Source organism: Oncorhynchus clarkii, chromosome 6 (genome assembly GCF_045791955.1).
Source record: "Oncorhynchus clarkii lewisi isolate Uvic-CL-2024 chromosome 6, UVic_Ocla_1.0, whole genome shotgun sequence".
Classification (NCBI taxonomy): domain Eukaryota; kingdom Metazoa; phylum Chordata; class Actinopteri; order Salmoniformes; family Salmonidae; genus Oncorhynchus; species Oncorhynchus clarkii.
In genome coordinates, this window is record NC_092152.1 from 61,766,368 (window position 1) to 61,787,783 (window position 21,416).

A 21,416-nucleotide genomic window follows, 5' to 3' on the forward strand; every position below is an offset into this window, starting at 1 on the left:
AAAACTGTCACGAGCAAGAAATTGAATGTTGTATATCAAGCGAAGGAGAGAGCAATATATAATATATGACAGAAAATGAGTATGGAACAACGAGAGAGAGAGACGGAGACGGAGAGAACTCCCCCGCTACCCCCTCTGCCCATGGTCCAGCTGCCTGTCCTGTAAATAAGGCTGGGTGAGGACAAGAGAGAAGGCCATCGCGGGCTGCTGCCTAAAACAGGTGTGACAGACATTTAGTACCTCTCCCCTCTCATTTAGACCATCGTAATGCCCCATCATGTTAGAACGTGGAAAGGCACTTAGCCACTGAGGGAACTGTGAAGAAAAGAAGCCTGGCCCAGTGCCTATAACCCACCAACCAGCCACAAAGACAGAATACAGTCACTCCTGCTCAGAGACAGGCACAGGCTCCGCATATTATACGCATGTGCTGGTTTGGTTCCATTGAAACATTAATAAAGTACAGTATTTCTCACATGTTGGTATTTTGAGTTTATCTCTATAATTATATTGTTTATATTTGTTTAAGCATTATTTGTGCATTGCCAGTCAGGGGTGCCAGTAATTTTGGAGACCACTGTAGTTCCAAACCAGGCCTGCCTGTCTGCATCCCTGTCTGTTTGTCTGTTTGTCCAAATGCTTATCATCATCATCACTCGGTTCTCACACATCAGAGCTTTTAGCCAGAGAAGCATGTTTACATAAAATGACTATGCAACTTTTGAAAGCTTTCCATGGGGAACTCAATATGAAAAATATATAATTTACAATTGGGTAAAAAACAGACCAGAAGTTCCTGTAAATTGCATCAATTTATTGAAATTGTTCCGGAAGAGGTAAGATGGAACATTTAAAAAATGTGAATTAGGTGAATTATTCATTTGAATCACTACAACTTATCAGGAATAGTGATGAAGGGGAGACCATCAAACCACTCCCAACAGCAGCACAATAATTCGTATTTTGATCTTCCCTAAAAGGTCAACCTCATTGGCTATGCTACTCACTTCAGCATAGAAAGGGACTAGAGGTAAGTGTTGCGTGTAAGTTGCCTTTCCTCTCTGTGCCTCTATCCAAATTGGTCCCAATTACAACATAATCTCATCCACTTCAGGGAGTTAAGCCTTGGCCTTTTTGTTCAATCAAACTCTGTCAGCCAGAACCTTGTTAAATCGGGAATGCATTACCAATTGACATCAAAGCCAATGAGCACTGCCTCTCAGACCCAAGAAGAAAAATGAATGAAGAATGAAGCAGTTGAGTTTGTGCACAGTGGCTGCTGCTCAGTTGAAACAGAACCACAACGTTTCCTGCAAGAGATTCAGACCGTCAAAAACATAATTTCATGTCTGATCTTCTCAGCCATTTGGCTTCAATATCGTATTTCAACTCCCCTCTTTTCTTATTATCTTCTTGTCTGACATACAGGAACTAAGAAGCAGTGAACTAAGTAACAACTCTGAAATGCCGTCTCCTGAGTCAATAATTAATCATGTCCTTCATCTGAATGTAAAATAGGTTCTCAAACATAATCAAGCGGCTGAAAGCTGGTGTCCTCCAACAGAGACAGCATCATTGCAGTCATACTCGGTCTCAAATGCTACACTGAACCTCATAGTGCTTGTAATGTCAGTAGTCAGACAGAATTACACTTGGTGCAGTCAAAGGGTGAGATATGCCAATCTAGGGTCAGAAGGGAAAATAATTTGTATTCTGTTAATAATAGGATGTGCTAGTCCTTATTATATTATTCCGACAGGTACAGACAAAACTAATAGCGAATTCTTGTTATTATTTGACGTGATTTGATTGTAATTCTTTTGCTGCTTATCTACCTTATCTATGTTTTGATCATGTAATGTTATATAACCTAATCTGCAAACTCAATCCGAATCGATGACAAAGGCAGAGAAACCACAGAAGGACAGATGAAACATGTCACACATACACGGTGCTGTCTGCAACACTGAATAGTAATCTATTTAAATCCAGTAACTTTCAGAGTGAAGGTTTGTTCAGCCCTTATGCACAGGCCAGGGATATAAGCAAATCAGATAATCTGCTTTTGGAGATAGTGATAACTCCCTGTCTCTATTAGTGACTTAATTCAATTATCCCCACTGTATGTGTGATATAAAACACTACATTCAACGGGAGGGGATTGGGGTTGCAGGGGGTTCGGACACATGGAGGAATTGTCAAAAAGGTGCAATATTTTCAGTTTTTTATTTAATTTTCACTAGTTAGAGTTTTCTGATGCCCTGTATGATAAAGTATTATCTTATATCATATCTCTAGGTGACTTGATCTCTGCATGCTGGTGTCTCTGGCATCCTGTCATACAATCCTCTCAACTCCATATAAAGCTCTCTTTTCTACTTTCTCTTTATTCTGTCCACTGGGAAAACATTACCCCTCAGCTCCCACCTGGAGTGAGGGGCTGTCACTCATACAACACCATTTAGTCTAGTAGTTTAGTCATGGGAGAGTTGGCCACAGTCACCACAACCAGTCAGAACTGTCCCAGCTTCTCAGGTGTGGATGGAGGACAATAACCATTGAAGGGCTTGAAGGGTTCGTTTGATTCCACATAACACCATTACCCTTACCAAAGAACACTCGACAGACACTCTTTAAGTGTGTACTAGCGTTATCAAATGCGTGTTTGTATACCAGCCATATCTATAACAATTAAATATCGGACTAGTTCAATATGAATTTTCTGTGGAAGACGGGGTCGCTCTGGTAGAGTTCACAGGCTTCTGTGGATATACAGTATCTCTGATATTGTTGCATGTTGAAAAGGCACATTTGTGTGGTCGGGCACTGTAAATATGTCAGCTGTGAATGTTTCCTGGTTGGCTTGGCAGATATTAGTTTCCCAGATACAGTGGAGGACATGAGACAAAGCCAAACAGCTGTTTGCACAGTGTCCTCTCCACAACGTCAGAGCGATTGAGAACAAATATTATTAATGGATTTTACTCTGAATGGCTGTTTGACTTTTATTTGTCAGTTCAGCAACATGAAAAGCTTTCCGATAAGGCTCCTTCTAAAAGCCACATTCTACTCGTCTAATAATGGTATGATAACTCAGGCCCTATGGGAAATAAAATATATTTTACTCACATACATGTTCTCAGAAACACACACACACAGGTATTCCTGGGGATGTAGATGAGAAGGGAAACAGGAAGACAGGAAATTAAAGTCAGTCTCCCAATCAGACCTCAGAACACATTGTGATCACCCAATATCAACATAAAAGTACAAAGTGCCTCACGTTTCATAAACACGAGACAAATGTCTGGGGAATGAGCTGTGTGTGTGTGTGTGTGTGTGTGTGTGTGTGTGTGTGTGTGTGTGTGTGTGTGTGTGTGTGTGTGTGTGTGTGTGTGTGTGTGTGTGTGTGTGTGTGTGTGTGTGTGTGTGTGTGTGTGTGTGTGCGTGTGTGCGTGTGTGCGTGTCTGTGCGTGTCTGTGCGTGTCTGTGCGTGTGTCACTGTGTTGGGCACATAGCCCCAGAAGTTGCATTCAAGTCTCCAGTATCTTCTACAGGGCACTGCGATGTGTAGGTGAGACTACGAGAACAGAGAGAGAGAGACTGAGTGTCTTACGTACGTTTAAAGACTGGGCAGAAAGTGTTAGCGATCGCTTTCTTAAAACCATACTAAACAGGAGATTACATGCACCAGCTTGCTAAAAGAAGCTTTTTTGCAACGCAAAACCCACATACATAAACCAGCGATTTAGCTGATCTCACGTTGATACTGGGCAGCTGCAACTTTCCTAGTCTAGGCTATCTATTCCCATCCCAGTTGAAATCAGGGGATCGGAAACCTGATGAATGTAAAATACCAGTATAGGATTAGTAGGTTTACACTTCATTCAAACGTTTCATCTTAAATGACCTAATAATATTTGTGCCATTTGAAATAACCTTGTTAGACTACATTTTAATTTAATAAAAATAATAGATTCTACTCAATCACAATTGGGTTGATTTAGTTACACATTTCAAATATGGAGAGTGCAGGGATATCTCCCCCCCGCGATCTTGATAAGAAATGACACAACTTTTCAAGACAAGTTATAATTAAATCGATTACATAAATGGGAACAAAAAGAACAGAGTCGGCTACACCAAAGAGTTTTCCATTCATAAAACATGTAGGGTAAATTGCCACAGTAGATTTGCCATGGTAAATGAGGAAATACTTTATTTCAGTTGCATGAAATGATTGTCAAAAATCTACACCGATGATAATTCACACCAGAGGGAGAATATTTCTTCAAAGATGTTGACAGCAAACAATAGGCTACTAAAAGTTAACACTGACATCAGGTTTAGGGAGCGGTAATTCAGTGGCCAATAATAATGATGGTTGCAATTGAGACAAGATGTGCGGGTGATTTTTGCGTAAATTGATGGTTTAACAATGGATTACCCTGTGTTAAATCGGTGGCCAATTGTGGTTGCAATAAGCCTGTTTTAACAATATTTCCTCTTCACTTCAGTTTGCACCTCAATTCATCATCTTTGGTTGAAGAGCGAGGTAGCGACACATTCCTTTCCCTAAACAATGGACAGGATACATGTGTCTTAAGTCTATTTTTGTACATGGGGTTTGTTGTTTTTAATGTTTTTGCATAGCATGTTGACCACAGTGTAAATTGGTGGGTGGAGCTATAGGAGAATGGGTTTATTGTAATGGCTGGAATGTTGTCAATGGAACGGAGTCAAACATGGTTTGATTGGTTTGATACCATTCCATTCCATGGGCATTGTCATGCTGAAACAGGAAAGGGCCTTCCTCAAACTGTTGCCACAAAGCTGGAAGCACATATTTGTCTAGAATGATATTGTATGCTGTGGCCTGGACCATGAAAAACAGCCCCAGATTATTATTCCTCCATCAAACTTTACAGTTGGCACTATGCATTGGGGCAGGTAGCATTCTCCTGGCATCTGCCAAACCCAGATTCTTAGGCTTGTATGCCGCTGCCATTGAAACCCATTTCATGAAGTTCCTGTCAAACAGTTATTATGCTGATGTTGCTTCCAGAGGCAGTTTGGAACTCGGAGTGAGTGTTGCAACCAAGGACAGACGATTTTTACGCGTTACGTGCTTCAGCATTCGGCAGTCCCGTTCTGTGAGCTTGTGTGGCCCACATCTTCGTGGCTGAGCCATTCTTGCACCTAGACATTTCCACTTCACAATAACAGCACTTACAGTTGACCAGGGAAGCTCTAGCAGGACCGAAATTTGACGAACATCCTATGACGGTGCCACGTTGAAAGTCACTGAGCTCTTCAGTAAGGCCATTCTACTGCCAATGTTTGTCTATGGAGATTGCATGGCTGTGTGCTCGATGTTACACACCGGTCAACTATGGGTGTGGCTAAATCAGCCGAATACACTAATTTGAATGGGTGTCCACATACTTTTGTATATATACTGTAGTGTAATTTGCATGAACTCACTGTGCAATAATAGTGTTTAACATTCTTTTTTAATGACTGCCTCATCTCTGTACCCCACACATACAATTCTCTGTAAGATCCCTCCGTCGAGCAGTGAATTTCAAACACAGACTCAACCACAAAGAACTGGGATGTTTTCCAATGCCTCACAAGGAAGAGCACTTATAAAAATAAAATAAAAAAGTTAAACTGCAAAAAATGTGGCAAAGAAATGTATTTTATGTCCTAAATACAAATAATTATGTTTAGGGAAAATCCAACACAACACATCACTTACTACCACTCTTAATATTTTCATGCATGGTGGTGGCTGCATCATGTTATGGGTATGCTTGTCATCAGGAAGTACTAGGGATTTTTTTAGGATGAAAATAAACATAATAGACATTACAATAACCTTAAACTCAAAGCAAAATATACACTGGAGTTCCTTATCAAGACGACATTTAATGTCCGTGATTGGCCTAGTTACAGTTTTGACTTAAATCGGATTGAAAATCTATGACAAGAATTGAAAATGGCTGTCTAGCAATGATCAACAACCAACCTGACAGAGGTTGAAGAATTAAAAAATAGTGTGCAAATGTTGCACAATCCAGGTGTGCAAAGCTCTTAGAGACTAACAGCTGTAATCACTACCAAAGGTGATTCTAACATGTATTGACTCAGGATATCAGGTATGAAGGTAAGACCCAGATGCAGACACGTCAAATAAACAATGGTTTAAGGTCAGGGTAGGCAGAGGTCAAAAATCCAGAGGTGAGGTAAAGGTACAGGTCGGCAGGCAGGGTCAGGCAGAGTGGTCAGTCAGGCGGGCTCAGAGTCAGGACAGGCAAGAATCAAAACCAGGGGGCGAGAAAAAGAGAGACTGGGAAAAGCATGAGCTGAGAACAAAAACACTGGTTGACTTGACAAACAAGACAAACTGGCAACAGACTTCACAGGTATAAATACACAGGGGATAATGGGGAAGATGGGCGACACCTAGAGGGGGGTGGAGACAATCACAAAGACAGGTGAAACAAATCAGGGTGTGACACAGGAGTGTGAATACTATGTAAATGAAATATTTCTGTACTTAATTTTCAATACATTTGCAAACATTTCTAAAAACATGCATTCACTTTATCATTATGGGGTATTGTGTGTAGATGGGTGAGAATTATTATTTTTTAAATAACACAACAAAATGTGCAATAAGTCAAGGGGTATGAATACTTTTTGAAGGCACTGTATATAAACTTGGTGAACTTCTCAACCCTCAAAACCCACCATTCAGGGTCTAAAAGAAAAGTTGTCCAAAAAATGTCAGGGCCAAATTGTCAGCTACTTAACACAGAGGAATTCTCTTGGTTGCTTAGCCTCTGATTATATAAGTGGGGATATGCTGGTAATGAAACTAGTGAGTGTCAGTAGCCTTTAAACCCACTCTCCCCTGTGGTCTTGGTCCCTCTAGGTCGTATAAGGTTATAGAGGCCAGTTAGTGGATCAGAAGTGTAGGAGGTAGTGCTTTTAACTGTGTGCGAGAGGGCAATAGTTCATGATATGTAATGTATGGAACTGTAAACCTTCCCTCAAAGAGTTGCACGCAAGCAGGGGCGGACTAGGTGATTTAGAGGCTCCAGGCAGAGTCCAGTCTGAGGTTTGACATGCCATGCTCGTTTTGGCCAGACAGCATCAGACACATGGCCTCTGCCTCGACGACTATGGCAGTATTATCAACAGCATCTGTCTTTTTACTGAAGAAATTAGATAACTAAAATATCTGCTTACCTAAGTAATTTATTTTTTCAATTATGCCCAGCTCACCCTTGATGATACAATATGTGAGGCCTGACGCAACTGCCTCTTCTGCCTAATGGTAAGCCAACCGCTGCACACAAGGGCTCCACTGTTGACCATGAAGGAGATCAGAGTTGTTCAGAAGACTGTGATTATATCAGAACCTGCTGTCTGTGTTTTTAAAATAGGTACAAACGTTAACACAAAGTACTAATTATGCCTGATGTTCTCTTTATAATAGTTGCATCACTAGTAGCGTTGCAGTTGTTTGTCAGTGTATCCTTGCAGGAAAAGACAACACAATTTAAAAAGCTCACACAGATGTCAAGTGTACACAGCAAGTCACGTAGTAACAATGATGAGGGAGAGCACTTTATCAGTAGGCCCCTGAGGAACCCGGACTAGGCTAGACTATGTGTTGGATAAGGTGATGACACGAACAAGCTATGGAGTCTAAGCGCCAATGTGCTGCAAGAAACCATGAGGCCTAGCCCTTGATCCGGGGGCGAGGGACTGTTAATATAACTAGCACATCAGGAACATGAAGCACACACTGAGACTAGTAGAGCGTATTGTACCCTGACAGGGACATTGATATTTTAACTTGACAGAGGTGCACCCACCACGTCCCTCTGTTACCGATTGCTTTAAAAATGCCTTCTTAATCCTCAAACATGAAGGTTGTGTTTTCATTGACAAATGGCTTCGAAATCGTGTTGAGTCATTCTGGTAGTGGAATAGGATTGGTTAACCATTTCCTGTTGCTATGCACATGCACTTGTAATGAAATAGCTACATTATAGAAGAGTGGCTAAAGTACATTTTCAATGATCAAGTATGAATTGAATCTTCCCATCTGTCATAACAGCCTCTGGGTTGAGGTAAGCTACTCTTTTCTCCTGAGATCAATGCTTCCGTCCCCCCACTGTTTAATTTAGGGAATTGGACAACCTGCTGTCAACAGAGGTAGATGTTGAAGTACCAAGAACCACAGCGAGTCATTTTTGTACATGTGGCAGCGGAAGAGCGCACCTCCTTCTTGGAATTTCATTATGTCAAAATGGCCCTCTCCTCTGTTCTCCTCAGTTCTCAACACTAGGTGGTGATGAGTTTACAGAATATTCCGTCCTACTGTGGAGCCAAATGGACATATTCATATTGCACCTATTGTGTCTCCCTCTAGACTAACATCAAGAAGCTCAATTTAGTTCAGAATTTGATATCTCACAATACTAGCCTAAATGCTGTCTCTTGTATATTGCTAAACAACGAGGAGGTATTGCTCCTATCAAGCTAGGCTTTCGAGACATTTTGGTGAAAAGCTGAGCAAGGAGTAAAATCATTGATTTGTAATAATGTGATTGTGAGTTTTTGTAACATTGACTCTACATACAGTAATGAGAGACAATTGATAGGGGTACTCACAGTACTTGGAGGGGAAATATTCATTGTGCCAGTGGATGAGCGGGCACATGAGAGGAGGCTTCAGTTCATGTCAGGAGAAAGTTGACAATGTTAGTGGAGTGGAATAGTCATCACCTCTTAATAAGGGAACAGGAGAAATGTAAATACAAATAGTAGATACATTCCATTACAGCTGCACCATCATAGGTTTGGACAACAAGTTTCTCTGTGAAGTTAAACTCAGACATCTCAAAATTCATAAAGTCAAACACAGACTGCGCATCTCGCCCACTTCACACATCAAAGTGGCCCAAGAAACATTCCTGATAAAGCCCTGATCATCAACATACCTGACAATAACAACTGCAAGCAGAATGGTGGCACCATTAGTTCCAGAGCAGTGGGGTAATTTTTAACAGTTGATCAGACTGAAAAATCGGCTCGTTTTCATCCGATACAGCATGTCAGATTTCTAATGTTTAGGTGTAGCCTGGGCTGCTGCAACATTTATGTCATGAGTTTTTGCTTGTGTATGTCCGGAGTGATTGTGTTATCTTTGCTGAATAAATAACGGAGGAACGTTGAAAGCCTACCTGAGCACACGCAAAATGCTCAGCTGAACGATTGATGTTTTTAAGGTCACTGCACCCCCTTCGACCAAGGCTGAGACTTTCCAAAAAGCAGGCAAGCCCAGCAATACAGGCGGTCTGGTGAAAGGCTCCCTGTTAACCAGCAATAATTGTGATTGAAGTTAGTATTGAACGCCCTCATCTTTTAATCTGTCTTCATGAAACTGATCTCAGGCAGAGGTCGACCCTCACTTTTAATTCTCACATTTTCCTTGCATCCCAGAGAATGAAAGGGGTTCTTCAACAAAATGTCCACAAAATTTCGGCAGTGTTGGCCATTCTGCCGGAGAAAATTGCACACTTGTGCTGGTAGCTAGCTAGCTACTGAAGTTTGCAAGCAAATTTAAATAAATTACACTAACTGAACACGGACGTGGTCATAATTACCATGTATATCTATGGAAGGGGGTGAGGCCTACGAGCATCCTAGGTTTTGTATTGACGTCAATGTAGCCAGAGGAGGACGGAAGCTAGCTGTCCTCCGGCTAAACCATGGTGCTACCCCAGACAGTGCTGTTGAAGTTACTGTCGACCTTCATTGCAAAACAGTGTATTTTAATACATTATTTGGTGACATATGAATATATTACAATATAATACTTTTATCTAAAGAGGATAACTTTTTAAATGTTTCACTATTTTCATTTTTATTACATTTCACTGAGAAGGAACGTCCTCCCCTTCCTCTGGGGAGCTGCCACTGCTACACAACCATTTTTTGATATCAAGAAAAATTACAATCAATCATATCCTTACAGTACAATTTACAGTAGGATTAAAGATCCGTATCTATCACCTGTTGCCTCTGAAGATGGACAGACAGACTGACTGACATGAAACCAGGGCAGAACCACAGGCGTTATGCACAGGGGCACATGCCTCCTCAGATTTATCCTGTTTAATAATAATAATAATGAAGTTGGCTTGAAAGGGAGATACCTAGTCAGTTGTATAACTGAATGCCTTCAACTGAAGTGTGTCTTCTGCATTTAACCCAACCCCTCTGAATCAGAGAGGTGCAGGGGGCTGCCATCCAACAACATTAACGGTGGGTTAACTGCCTGGCTCAGGGGCAGAACGACAGTTTTTTACCTTGTCAGCTCAGGGATTTGATCCAGCAACCATTCAGTTACTGGCCCAACGCTCTAACCACTAGGCTACCTGCCGCCCCGTTGCCTAGTGGTTAGACACTTTAGCCCAGATAGGTTCCTAATCTCCCAATCTCCCGATGATGGACTGACTGGTTTAAATGTGTGAGAGTGTATGTGATTATTTTAATGAAGGTGATGCCAAAGAAAAATGTCCATCCTGGATGGACAATAAAGTTTTATTCTATTCTATTGTATAGAACAAAACCCTTATTGTGTCTATTCATTCTTGCATCTGAGAAACAACACCAGAGGCAGATAAGCATCTTTAGTAACAACTATATAGAAACTGCATTGTCTGTAAAGGCTAGGCTACTGGGCCGAAAAGTCAAGACTGCTGGGTTGACTAGTCTCATAATTGCAATAATTAATCAATGTTAAATAAAGATGATAGTTTGAAGAAATGACAAAGTCTCTCTCAGTATGAATTTCTACAACGCAGGGCAACAGGTAGCTTAGTGGTTAAGAGTGTTGGGCCAGTAAACGAAAGGTTGCTGGTTTGAATCCCTGAGCCAACTAGGTGAAACATTTGTCAATGTGTAGTTTAGCAAGGCACTTTTCCCTAATTGCTCTGGATAAGAGCATCTGCTAAATTACAAATATGAAGAAAAAATATACAAAATTAACATAGTAAAAATGTAAACTTTTTTTATGCTCATGAGTAAACACACAATTCTTCAATTCACACAAGGTTAAACTCTGCACCCTCAGTGAAAATTATAATTATAGAGGAACATTCTTGTCATTCTTGCTTTTATCCCTCTTAGGCCACAATTTAACCAGACTTTGCTTTGCTATGCTGTCTCTGCACAGCTTCTGCTTCATGGTAGCTCTCTAACCTTTGATGAGAAAGATAATTAATTCATACAGCTCCTAGATAATTAACTAGGTGCAATGTACACAACTCAAATTGTATGTGTTCTGCTTTGAATTGTCATTTTCAATAAATCAAATGATTTGGCTTTCAGCGTTAATCCTTTTCTCAAATGACAGGCAGTGAATCTGGTCTCTGTATATCAATATAGCAGTGGGATATCTGAACGCTAGTACATAACCCTTGTAGTCAGTCTATAGGCTCTTTTTTATCTTATATGATAAGGCTTCTTTTTCCATTAAGAGGTAAATAATCATGTTCTTCCTGTCAAATGGCTTCTTGTTGAATTATGTCGTTATTGATGTTGATATTTACAAACTTGATGATAAAGTGTGCACTTTACATAATACGTGTATTATGTATATCATAGTTGGATGCTGTAATTTGGGATATGTATACTGTAGCTAATAAAGTAATATAAGTGTATGTTGTGTATTAAACTGTTAGTAGCCCATGTGCCTCACCCTAATAATTTGGCATATTTTCCATTTGTAATTTCGCCAAGTGTTCTGACTTGGTGGTGCACATGTAGCCTATAATCTGTTTTAGAGAAATGTAATCATAGAATATTGTAAGAGCTTTCATTGTCTGCTTATATGCCCCCTTTATTTGGCCTACGGTTCTGACTTTGTGTACAGGGAGAACACTAAGAACGGCCCATGTTCTGAATTCTGTCGCTGTACATTTCAAAAGTGCTGAACAAATAGTTATATTAACTATGTTCGTCCTAGCTCCCTCATTAATGTCTTAATCGAAATTACTGATTACCTCTTATCCGTTGTTGGGACTCTGCTGTTGGGACAGCTTTATGTAGGCCCTGACAGTTTGTGGTCAAAGTTTGTCACCGTTGAAGTGCAGTTAATGTATTGTTTAGTTTTGTGTTGTGTAGTGGATATGCTGGCATGCATTTCCCAACCTTTTTTTGTTTGTCCCACCAAGATTTACATGCAAAAATCGCCACTGGATTTGACTATAGCTGCCTACAGCTGCAGGATCTTAATTTAACCACCCTGTTTATTCAGGAAATGTCCAGCACAGAAGGAAATACAAACTTCTACTATATTCGAGGTTTAAAAAGGCTTATATAGTTTGTCATTTCAACTTACAAATGTCAGACTTGATTTGTCCTAACTAAAACTTTATCAACCCCTACATAAATGTCCATTAATTATAATCCATGAAATAATTGCCATTTCCTGTTGTTGTAGGATTGTTTTCCTACTGTGAAACTGGTCAAATTAAGATCCTTTATCTGTACCCTATAGCGAGTTCCTTGTGGAACCTTGGCTGTATAAGTGCTCATCTAGACCACTCATGTTCACAGATGATTGCGGTCCACTTACGTGTTGAGCAGAGTGGTCTGTGTATGTCCATGTTTCTGGAGCCCCACTCTGAATTAAGGCATAATGAACGGTTGACTCAGCTAATCATTCTGTAACACTGAATTTCCACAGAAAGGGTTGAAAAGAGGAGCCCTTAAAGGTCCAATGCAGCCATTTTTATCTCAATTTAAATCATGTATTGATTACAATTGGCAAATTCTCAAGCAAGAATTTTGCTAGGTGATGTCACCAGGCAGGTCAAAACTCCATCCCAGCAAAACAGGCAGAGATTTCAGGTGGTCTTTTCAAACAGCACTTACACTTAAAGGGCATTATCATCATTTCTACAATTTCACAGTATTATTCCAACCTCATAGTGTGGAAATATATATAAAACATAGGGGGGAAATATTTCTGCACTGGGCCTTTAACCATGTTTTGAGGCTATATAGTGTTTGTAAACAATGTAAAATAAACCTGTATTTTGGGTTCTGATGGGGTAGGATAGTTGAACTAAGCTAATGATGTCACGCCCTGACCTTAGATATCCCTGTTTTTCTATATATTTTGGTTAGGTCAGGGTGTGACTAGGGTGGGTACTCTAGTTTTTGTACATTCTATGTTTTGTATTTCTATGTTGGCCTGATGTGGTTCCCAATCAGAGACAGCTGTTTATCGTTGTCTCTGATTGGGGACCATATTTAGGCAACCCTTTTTTTTCCCCACTTTCTGGTGTGGGATCTTGTCTACATTGAGTTGCCTGAGTGCATACCAGTAGCGTCACGTTTCATTAGTTCTTTATTGTTTTGTTTTGGTGAGTTTCTCTTTCATCATTATGACGAATGTGACACATGAGGCATTTATAAGTTATATTCTTTAAGCATCATTGAGTATATATAATTAATTTCAAGTCCAAAAATGGATGTAGCCACTAAGGATTACATCTTTACGACCCAGACCACCAGGCTCAGAGACAGTTTCTATGTACAGGCAGTGCGGATAATTTTGCTCAGCCCCAACTTCCGGTGTACAAAAGAAAATTATCTACAGTGGGGCAAAAAAGTATTTAGCCAATTGTGCAAGTTTTCCCACTTAAAAAGATGAGAGAGGCCTGTAATTCATCATACACTTCAACTATGACAGACAAAATGAGAAGAAAAAAATCCAGAAAATGGTAGGATTTTTAATGAATGTTTTTGCAAATTATGGTGGAAAATAAGTATTTGGTCAACTACAAACAAGCAAGATTTCTGGCTCTCACAGACCTGTAACTTCTTCATTAAGAGGCTCCTCTGTCCTCCACTCGTTACCTGTATTAATGGCACCTGTTTGAACTTGTTGTCAGTATAAAATACACCTGTCCACAACCTCAAACAGTCACACTCCAAACTCCACTATGGCCAAGACCAAAGAGCTGTCAAAGGACACCAGAAACAAAATTGTAGGCCTGCACCAGGCTGGGAAGACTGAATATGCAATAGGTAAGCAGCTTGGTTTGAAGAAATCAACTGTGGGAGCAATTATTAGGAAATGGAAGACATACAAGACCATTGATAATCTCCCTCGATCTGGGGCTCCACACAAGATCTCACCCCGTGGGGTCAAAATGATCACAAGAACAGTGAGCAAAAATCCCAGAACCACATGGGGGGACCTAGTGCATGACCTGCAGAGAGTTGGAACCAAAGTAACAAAGCCTACCATCAGTAACACACTACGCCTCCAGGGACTCAAATCCTGCAGTGCCAGACGTGTCCCCCTGCTTAAGCCAGTACATGTCTAGGCCCATCTGACGTTTGCTAGAGAGCATTTGGATCATCTTGTGAAAAACAGAGGGGACCCACAACTCTCCCAACTGGGCACGAGCCCCCTGGCTGGAACAGCATGGCAGTGCAAAGGTGCTGGAAGCCACCCAGGGGGACCGAATCATCACCACTCACCTGCCCTACAACCTGCTGTCTTCTGCGCTTCAGGGCTCCAAAGCTAAGGTAGGATTGAAGAGACTATTCTCAAAGCTGTGAGACATTTCCTATTTTGTAAAGCAACTCTATGGAAAAAATATATTGGTAGTTAGTGACACTATCTCCACCCCATCTCTCAGGTTATCTATGTCACCAGAAACCCCAAAGATGTTGCTGTGTCATATTACCACTTCCATAAAATGGCCAAGTTCCTCCCAGAACCCAATTCATTTCATTTCATTCATTTCATTTCATTCATTTGAGTTTCTGGATAGTTTTCTGGAGGGATCAGGTGAGTTGACACTAATGATTTGTACCTCAAGCATTTCTGGGATTTAATCCTACTGTTAACAGTCAGATCTAATCCAACATTTACCCTTTTTACAGTGAGTTATGGGTCCTGGTTCGATCATGTGAAAGGCTGGACGAGTCAAGCAGGAGTCTTGGCAAATGTTCTTTATATCTCTTATGAGGAGATGTGGCTGGTAGGATAACTCTTGTCTATCACTGTCTGCTATGTACTGTTGTTGTCATCAATTGCAAACATCCCATTACATTCTCTCTTCCTCATTGTGGTTGAGTCACCCGTAACCATATTGTAGACGTGTCCATTTAAGCGCATCAGAACACAACACTTGTATTACAGTCTCATGAGTCTCTGAGGTTGTGTAACTACAGAAATAGGCTATCCTTCAGACATGAAAATATTAGTCATAGATTATAAATAGACTTTTGTGAGATGCTATTTTAAGTGACATTATGAAATACTACGTGAACATAGCTTTAGGAAAAATAAATGCTTTGTAGAGATTCACAGATTTTTTTTAATTTTATTTTTTTTACTTCACCTTTATTTATCCAGGTAGGCCAGTTGAGAACAAGTTCTCATTTACAACTCCAGGTTTTGCAGCTCTTTCAGAACATCTGCTATTTGGGTGAAGGAGAAATTGCGGAGGTTTGGGCAAGTAGCTGCGGGGGGTGTGGAGCTGTTGGCCGGGGCTGGGGTAGCCAGGAGGAAAGCATGGCCAGCCGTAGAGAAATCCTTCTTGAAATTCACGATTATCGTGGATTTTTCAGTGGTGACAGTGTTTCCTAGCAAATTTCTCTTTGAAAAAGCTAGCCTTTGCTTTCCTGACTGACTGCGTGTATTGGTTCCTGACTTCCCTGAAAGTTGCATATATCACGGGGACTATTTGATGCTAGTGCAGTCCGCCACAGGATGTTTTTGTGCTGGTTGAGGGCAGTCAGGTCTGAAGTGAACTAAGGACTGTATCTGTTATTCGTTCTACATTTTTTGAAAGGGGTATGCCTATTTATTATGGTGAGGAAATTACTTTTAAAGAACGACCAGGCATCTTCTACTGACGGGATGAGGTCAATATCCATCCAGGATACCCGGGCCAGGTCGATTTAAAAGGCCTGCTCACAGAAGTGTTTTAGGAAGTGTTTGACAGTGATGAGGGGTGGTCGTTTGACAGAGGACGCAGGCAATGAGGCAGTGATCGCTGAGATCCTGATTGAAAACAGCAGAGCTGTATTTGGAGAGCAAGTTGGTCAGGATAATATCTATGAGGGTGCCCATATTTACGGATTTGGGGTTGTACCTGGTGGGTTCCTTGATAATTTGTGTGAGATTGAGGGAATCTAGTTTAGATTGTAGGACTGCCCGGAGTGTTAAGCATATCCCAAATTAGGTCACCTAACAGAACAAACTCTGAAGATAGATGGGGGGCAATCAATTCACATATGGTGTCCAGGGCACAGCTGGGAGCTGAGGGTGGTCTATAATGGGCAGCAACCGTGAGATACTTATTTCTGGAAAGATTGTTAACAATTAGAAGCTCAAACTGTTTGGGCACAGACCTGTAAAGTATGACATAACTTTGCAGGCTATCTCTGCAGTAGATTGCAACTCCTCCCCCTTTGGCAGTTCTATCTTGACGGAAAATTTAGTAGTTGGGGATGGAAATCTCAGAATTGTTGGTGGCTATCCTAAGCCAGGATTCAGACACGGCAAGAACATCAGGTTTGGCCGAGTGTGCTAAAGCAGTGAGTAAAACAAACTTAGGGGGAGGCTTCTGATGTTAACATGCTTGAAACAAAGGCTTTTGCAGGATACTGAAGTCAACGAATGAGAGCGCATGGGGACACGCAGAGCCTGGGTTAACCTCCACATCACCCGAGGAACAAAGGAGGATTAGGATACGGCTAAAGGCTATCAAAACTGGTCGTCTGGTGCGTTGGGGACAGAGAATAAAAGGAGCAGATTTCTGGGCATGGTAGGATAGATTCAGGGCATAATGTACAGACGGGTATGGTAGGGTGAGGGTACAGTGGAGATAAACCTAGGCATTGAGTGACAATAAGAGAGGTTGCATCTCTGGACGCACTAGTTATGCTGGGTGAGGTCACCGCATGTGTGGGTGGTGGGACAAAACAGTTATCTGAGGCATTTTGAGTGGGACTTGGGGCTTCGCAGTGAACTAAAACAATGAAAAATATCCTAAACAGTATACAAGGCATATTGACATTAGAAAGAGACATAAAGCGAGGCATAAAGCAATCACAGGTGTTTATTGGGAGAGCTAGCAAAAACAACAACGGGTAAGACAACAACAGCTAATCAGCTAAGACAACAACAACAGGTAAAAAGGCGATGAATGGGCAGAGAGGGTCAGTTAACTAGACACAGGTCCTGAGTTCGCGTCTGGGGCTGACAGATAAACAAAATGGATGGAATTACGTCGGTAGACCAGTCATGATGGAACGGCGGGGTTCCATGTTGACAAAGAGTCCAGGCCAGTTGGCAAATAGGTATTCTCACTGGAGTAATTTAATTTGCTAGCCAGGAGATGCGCCTAGCTCTCGGCTAACTGATGCTAGCTTCGGGACAAGGGCGTTAGCCACTATAGCCACTCGGTAGCAGCGATGATCCGATGCAAAGGTCGAGAGCTAATGGCTGGAATCCGGTAGTGTAGTGAATTCTAGTCGTGTTAGTGAAGAGTCCAGGAAGCATCAGCTGTGTGGCATCAGCTGTGTGGCACCAGAGTCTGGTGTCTGTGCTAAAAGTAAAGGCCGCTTGCAGTAGCTAACAATGACTAAATTGCTAATTAGCTGTTTAGCTGCTGATTGAGGTTCTAAAAATAGCAGATCTGTATCACATTGGGTGAGGCAGGTTGCCGGAAGATAAATGTAATTTAAAAAAATGGAAAGATGCATTGAAAATATTTTGAAATATATACAAAAAAGACGAAAAAATAAAATATGTACACAGGAGAACGACAAACAACGTCTGCACTGCTACGCCATCTTGGAGTTCCACCAACAAACTGTATCCAACCTAATGAGCGTTTGGTCTTAGTATGCCACAAATGTTGTTGATAGACTAGAAATAGAGGATCAATTCAGCCTTTTGTGAAAACCACCCTCTTTGTCCATATCTATAATAAGAGCATTGACTTTCCTCAGGACCTGCAAGGCTCGGTGGAGAGGATCAGCTCTTTCCTGCAGTGCCCCCTGGTGGGCGAGGAGTTAACCAACTCCCTGAGACACTGCAGCTTCAGCAGCATGAGCGATAACGCCATGGTGAACTACACTCAGATCCCAAAGGAGATCATGGACCACAGCAAAAGCAAATTCATGAGGAAAGGTGAGGCTCCCTTGTTGAACAGGAGAACAATCCTGACTAGAGTTGTGTGTCAGTCAGTGTCAGAAGGATAGAACAGTACCATAGACCTCCCCTGCACTCACAGTATGGTAGAAGTGTGTAGTAAGGATGATCCTGAAATGTCACTAAGTTTGTTTATGAAATTATTTATCAGTACAGCTGATAAGCACGTCCCTTTAAGAAAATGCACTGCAAGGTCAAATGGTGCCCCATGGATTGATGATGAGCTGAGAAATGGAATGATTCAACGTTGTGATGCAAAAAGCAAAAAAAAAAATGTAAATTAAGAAATGTAGTGACCAGGCTAAACAAAGGAAACAAGAAGGGATTCTATCAGCACAACATTGATGAAGGGTGATGGGAAAAAGCTGTGGAGAACGTTGAACACTATTATGGGTAGGAATTCAAACATGTCTGCCTCTTTTGTTGAATCAGAGGGTATATTTATTACAAAACCACATGACATCGCAAACTACATTAATTCATATTCTGCAGGCAAAGTGGACAAGTTGAGGAATGCTATGATTCCAACGGATGGCTCCATGTCATATACCCTTATAAAATATTGTATCATGAAGGAGAGGCAATGCGGGTTCAAATTTCATCAAGTAGAAAGGCAAGAGGTAGAAAAGATGCTGTTGTCTCTTTTGGATGACAAGTCACCTGGTACAGATAAGATCTCTCATATTTTTAATAAGTGCTTGATGTATGGGGTGTGCCCAGAAGTCTGGAAAGAGTCAAAGGTTATTCCACTACCTAAGGATAAAAAATCTGCATTCACTGGTCCTAAAAGTTGTCCTATAAGCTTGCTGCCTGTGTTAAGTAAATTATTGCAAAACATTGTATCTGTACAAATCAAGGATTATTTCTCATGTAATGATCTGATAACGGGTTTCCAGCATGCATACAAAGGGCATTCTACGAGTACGGCCTTAGCACAAATGACAGATTGGTTAAAGAGTATAGGTGATAGGAAGTTAGTTGGTGCAGTGTTGCTGGATTTCAGTGCTGCTTTTGAAGTAATTGATCATGAACTGTTACTAGGAAAACTCAAATGTTATGGTTTTAAGGAGCTATCTATCCAGGAGAATGAAAACGTGTTCTTTAATGGTAGCTTTTCAAATAGTAAAGATATACATTGTGGTGTTCCTCAAGGAAGCTGCCTAGGCCCACTGCTCTACTCTATCTTTACTAATGATTTACCTTCAGTAATGAACAAAGCAAGAGTGATCATGTATGTTGATGACTCTACAATGTGTATTGCAGCATCAGAATGTAATGAGCTAACAGATGTACTGAGCGGTGAACTAAGAATGGTGTCTGAGTGGGTTGACATTAACAAATTGGTGTTGAACATTTCTACAACTAAATGTATTGTATTTGGTTCAAGATATATGCTTGTTGATGACCCCCAATTGAATTTGTCGATGAATAGAATACATGTAGAGCAAGTGAAAAAAACAAAACTAATAGGCGTGATGTTGGACACAGCTTTACCATGGTCAGAACACATAGATAATATTGTTATTAAGATGGGTAAGGGAATTTCTGTTACAAGAAAATGTTCAGAGTATGAAACATCTAGTGCTCTGAATCAGGTCATCAATCCCTGGTCCTATCACACTTAGAGTAATGTCCAGTTGTATGGTCAATCCCTGGTCCTATCACACTTAGAGTAATGTCCAGTTGTATGGTCCCCTGCAGCAAAGAAAGATATAAAACAGTTCCAAATGGCTCAAAACAGGGTTGCCAGATTCTCTTCATTGCTCCAACCGAATGAATATTATTAAAATGCATCAGAATCTCTCATGGCTTCACGTTAAAAACAAATTACTATCTAGTCTTCTGATTTTCTTTAGGAATGTTATATTTAAAAATTTTAAAAACACAGTACTTTTCTGTCATATTAGTACATCCTAGCAACACACACAACCACCAAACCAGACAGACAAATTCAGCGCAGCTAAAACAAATCAACCCAAGGACAAATCGCCTTAAATCTACAGTTTTATATAGAGCTATAGCTGAATGAAACTTTTTACCAATCCATATTTCTCAGGCAAAATGTAAATCCACCTTCAAGAAAAAAATTCAAGAACATCTAATGCGATAGTCCATATGACTGGACAGCAAATAGAAAGTATCAACTGAATGTTAAATGTGTTTCCTGTCAGGTATTTTAATTATCTGTATTGTCTACTTGTTGAATGTTTGAAGTCTTGATTGTGGTTGTTTGTAATGTCTTGTTAATTGGTGTTGGACCCCAGGAAGATTAGCTAGCGTTATGGCGTTAGCTAATGGGAATCCTAATAAAAATGACAGTTCTGTGAAGAGATTGGCCATAATAATGGAGGCCTTGTTCTGTTTACAGGTATAATCGGTGACTGGAAAAACACTTTCACAGAGGAGCAGATTGGTATTTTCGACACCGTCTACAGCTACCAGATGAAAGACTGTCCCTTGACCTTCATGTGGGAGTGTCCTCCTGAATCCTGTGGGGAAGGAGGAGGAGGACAGGCCTCGGGATCAGGATAGGGACCTTATCCTCCATGACGCCGGAGATTGATGGATACGCTTCATACAAGTCCTGGAATTCTCTCACTTTTTGTGAATGTACATATAATGTACACAACCCAATATAGTAAAACTATATAATAAAATTGATATGCAAATATAACAAAAATATTGTGTGACCTATTTGTTGTTGTAGTTGGGTTTTTCCAACTCTAAAAAAATCTAAATGTTACAGTTAACTGCAATAGCTAGATGAAGGGACACGAGGGGGACATTTAACTCTGTGACTTTGACACATTGGAAAACCTCCCAGTTTGTGGCAGTGCATCAAGCAGAAGGGATGATATATTAACTCCAGAAAGGCTGACGTGTACATAAAAAGCTGCTGTTACATCAGTCACATAGCTTGACTCCGAACAACCTGTCAGCTCATGGGAACATGATGAGGAAGTTATGCGAACACATTAACAAAAGGTCATAATCCTCCCGATCACAGTTTATATCAATGAGTGGCAGTGTGTCAAGCTGATCCAATGAGTGGCAGTGTGTCAAGCTGATCCAATGAGTGTCCCCTCCGTAACTAATGACATCAATCTTCATCTGTTGCTCTCAGACTCCGGCTGCTTGATTA

General features: G+C 40.8%; 1 pseudogene; it reads left to right on the forward strand.

Annotated features, from left to right (window-relative positions):
• The first annotated feature begins 13,561 nt into the window (after positions 1–13,561).
• LOC139412417 (sulfotransferase 2B1-like) lies at positions 13,562–20,837 on the forward strand (annotated as a pseudogene).
• Positions 20,838–21,416: the final 579 nt, after the last annotated feature.